Source organism: Nicotiana tabacum, chromosome 21 (genome assembly GCF_000715075.1).
Source record: "Nicotiana tabacum cultivar K326 chromosome 21, ASM71507v2, whole genome shotgun sequence".
NCBI classification, from domain to species: Eukaryota; Viridiplantae; Streptophyta; class Magnoliopsida; order Solanales; family Solanaceae; genus Nicotiana; species Nicotiana tabacum.
In genome coordinates, this window is record NC_134100.1 from 82401146 (window position 1) to 82405356 (window position 4211).

At 36.5% G+C, this 4211-nt stretch overlaps 1 long non-coding RNA gene across 1 annotated transcript; it reads right to left on the minus strand.

Annotated features, from left to right (window-relative positions):
• Window positions 1-226: 226 nt before the first annotated feature.
• On the minus strand, window positions 227-1008 carry LOC142175482 (uncharacterized). The gene is made up of 2 exons (XR_012704553.1): window positions 851-1008; window positions 227-584 (listed from the first exon to the last, which is right to left on the minus strand). It is a non-coding gene; the product is annotated as an uncharacterized LOC142175482 (long non-coding RNA).
• Window positions 1009-4211: the final 3203 nt, after the last annotated feature.

Below are 4211 nucleotides of genomic sequence, written 5' to 3' on the forward strand. Positions count from 1 at the left end.
TTATACAATTGGGATTTTCGAATCACTTAATAAATTTATTCTCTTTTCCCTTGATGTGCAATAAAGAAGTACTAATACATAGCACTAATCTACACTACATTCTTCCTTGATAGGTACTCCTTGTTGATAACTGCGGCAAGAAATTAAATCACAAGAGCTTAGCTTGTATCTTATAGTTCAAACTAACATTTTAGTTGACTTTATATTGATGACTAAACCAAGAAAATATTCCAAAGAAAACTTTAAAAAAAATTAAAGCATACAAATGGAAATAGCTTGCTTATAATGGATGCGAAGTAACCATGAAAGAATTCATGGAGCTTCTAATTATTACATTAATGCAAAGGTTAAGTAACTCAATTGCTCGTAATAATAAACCTCAGCCTACTTGATCAAGGTTCAAGCAGATCCAGCAACACAAAGCCATTGACCCACGAATATGGCATCACAGTTCATATTTGGGTTCAAAACACCGAATTCTACTGCAGTAAGCTTGAATTCCTCAGCTACGCCCAAACAAGTGTCGCCCAATTCTGCTCCATAAACCGAGCTGCAGACCAGGTTAGCAGCACTCTTTCCAGTAACTGCATTATGGTTAAATTTTTTTAAAAAAGTTAAGTGCTCAAACATATATGATAGTAATCTGAACAACTAAAATAAATAAGCAGTCCGATGCACAAAGCATCACGCATTCATAGGGTTCGGGAAAGGGCCACACCCAAAGGGTGTAATGTAGACAGTCTACCCTAATACATGAATAACTAAGATACTTTAAAATAAAATGGGACTCAAAATATATAGTACGCATTGTTTTTCTTCTCTCAGAAACCGCAATAACATGCAAACTTACTGCCAATTTGTGTGTTACTTTCAACAGTCAGTGCAATGAGAAGAAAAGAAAGAAATAGGGCCAAATTCTTGGCTGCTTGGTTGCTTGATCCAGTCATAGTTAAAATCAGTTTATAAGTTTTCTACTATAAACTATAAATTGCTTTTTAGTCACTTAATAGAGTGCAGACAAGTGTCTGTTACACGAAGTTAATGAATATATATAGGCTAGAAGAACACATTGGAAAGACCAACACATGAACTAGAGCTCAAAATTATTGTTACGGTACAATAACGCCGGCTTAGCTAATTCGAATTAGGTGAATTAGTCTTAAGCAAACAAAGTAATTTAGACAAACAGACATTTTGTTAAAAAAAACAAGGAATAAAGGGGGTCCTAGGTTTTTTAGCCTATAGGATCACTTCGGTGCAATGCTTGGTAATCGTCCCCAAGTTGGGGTGCTACGTAAAGGATTAAGTCAGCCTTCAATCAAATGAATCATTCAGTCTTTTGGAGCATAAAAGCCAAAAGATAATATTTGATTAATTTTAGAAAATATGTATATAAAATATCTAGTTTAGCAGAGATATCATAGGTTCACGTGCACCATAAATTGGAAAGTAAATCCGTCCCTAGTTATACTAGATTTATCAATCTTATTGTTGCTCTCAAATGCACACGCAAATATACATGGTCGTACAAGTAATAAAATAATAAGTCGAGTGTCGAACCCACTCACACTTGTGTTAACAACTCACTAGTTTCACCCAGATTATTATTCAGTCAAGTCAATCAGAATTCAAAAGTGTGATTATACTAAGCAATAAGTCTAACAAATAACTAATTTATCAAGCAGCAAAATAGTTATTGTGTATTTAGTAGAGACAAATATTCTAGGGTTGTGGTCGATTCACCAATCCGATTGTGTTCTAATTAACTCTCTATTTCATACAATTCGCTAATGGTTGCTAATTAATCGAACAATTGCTCTCGTAGTATTCTCCCGAATTACTACTCGCTTATTCAAAATAGATTAACGTCTATATTTCTATGGAATCAATCTATTAAGAACGCATTAAGATTACGATATTTAATTAAGATAGGTATATTCCTATCCTAACGACGAATCCGCCCCCACTCCAAGTTAAGATTATGCTCTCTTCAATTCTTCTCTAATCTTGACGTAGCTTTCCCAATCATAGTATCGATAGTAAATAGGACCTAACTGTTGGCCAGACAATTAAGCAATTAGTCATAGAATTGAAAAAATAATCATATATTAGTGAATTATAATCAAGGTTAAGTGTAACGACCCGACCGGTCATTTTGATCTCTAGCAGGTCGTTCGATGGTTTGAGGCCTTGAGTAGCTTCACTTCAAGTTTTATGACTAGTATGCCTAGTCAGAATTGAATTTCGGAAAGTTCAGAGTTGTTTCGGAAGGAAAATTCTAATTTTGGAAGCTTTAAGTTAGAAGAATTGACTAAGGTTTGACTTTTGAGTAAATGACCTTGGAATTGGGATTTGAAGGTTTCAATAGGTTCGTATGATGATTTCAGACTTGGGCGTATGTTCGGGTTGAGTATCGGGTGATCCGGGGGCATTTCAGCGCTTAATATGGGAAATTAGCATTTTAAAAGTTTAAGAATTTCGTAAGTTTGATTTGAAGTAGACTTTGGTGTTATCGATGTCCGTTGAGGTTCCGAGCCTTGCAATAGGTTCGTATCGTGATTTATGACGTGTACGTAAAGTTTGGCGTCATTCCGGAATATTTAAGTATGAATCAGATGCGTTCGTCAAAGTTTGAAAGTTTAAAGAAAGGTTTTGATCGTCAATTTGTAGTTTTGATGTTGTTTGATGTGATTTGAGGCCTCGAGCAGGTTTGTGTCATGTATTGGGACTTCTTGGTGTGATTGGACAGGGTCCCAGGGGCCTCAGATGTGTTTCGGAGGGTCTACTGGTCATTTTGCCATGTTGACCTGTTATTTTCTGAGATCTGGTGCACCCTTCTTCGCAAGTAAAGGATCGCATTTGCAAAGAGAAAAATGGGAGAAAGAGGTCTGTGAATCGCGTTCGCGGAGGCAGATTCGCGTTTGCAAAGAAGAAATTTCTGTTGCACAAGGCTGATTTCGGAAGCTTATATCATGCAATTTATAAAGAATTTGGAGATGATCCAAAAATGAAAGTTGTAGACCTTAGTTTCTAGTTTTCAGAAAGTCAAACCATTTATCATTTGGAATTTTGTACAAAAGGTTATGGATATTATACTAGAGGCTATCTGGAGGAGTTGGGCAGCTTGCTCATCGCGATCGCGATCGGGAAGGGCAATTTTGAGCTGAGAAAAGTTGTACTTCGCGATCGCAAAGCATTTTCTGCGACCGTGAAGGGTTAATACCTGGGCAAAAGCTATATTTCGGGGGTTTGGCTTATTTTCACCTCATTCCTTCCATGAGAGCCGAATTTGGGACGATTTTGGAGTGCCATTTTCATCATCAAACTTTAGGTAAGTGATTTATACACCTTGTGAGTTAAATACATGATTTATATGTGGATTAAAACATGAATATTTATGGAAATTATGGGATTTTAAGAGAAAAACCTAGAATTTGGTATTTTGGATTTTTACCACGAAATTAGACATGGAATTGGGAATAAATTATATATTTGAGTTCGTGGCGTTATGGGTAAAGTTTATCTTCAAGAATTTTGGAAATCCGGGCACGTGGGTCCGAGGGTTGACTTTTCGAGCGTAGTTGAGAATTATTATAAATTGTTAAGATATTCGTATTGGAGTATATTTTCATTGATTTGCATGCTGTTTGACTAGTTTCTGAAGGTTTGGCTTTGAGCTGAGGTGTTAGAGAGGCATTGGAGCCAGTTATGAAACTTCGGAGCAAGGTAAGTCTCCTGTCTAACCTTGTGAGGGGAAAACTACCCCTAGGTGATGTAATTGTTATGTGCTAATAGTTGTGGGTGCTACGTACGCACGAGGTGATGAGAGTCCGTACGTAGCTAAAGCATATTTATGTCTGGGTAGACTTAAAACTTTATCATGTAATATTTAAATTATTTGAACTCACTCTGCTGGCTTAATTAATTGAATTAATAATTGAAATTGATTTAGAAATATATGTATATATTAGGCCGAGCCTTATCACCTTGAGTTGTCGGCAAGTTATTTGAGAAATGGTAAAGGTTATACTCACCTTGTGTTCATATACTGTATCGTAAGCTCGTGTCTTGTTATTCGAAAATTCATTTTCTTTCTTGTGGAGCGGGACGAACGCCTCGGCAGGATTATGTACCACACTCTCATGTGAGAGGGTCGTTTGCCTCGGTAGTATAATAGATGTATCTATGATTTTTTCCGTTCGACCCTCGGC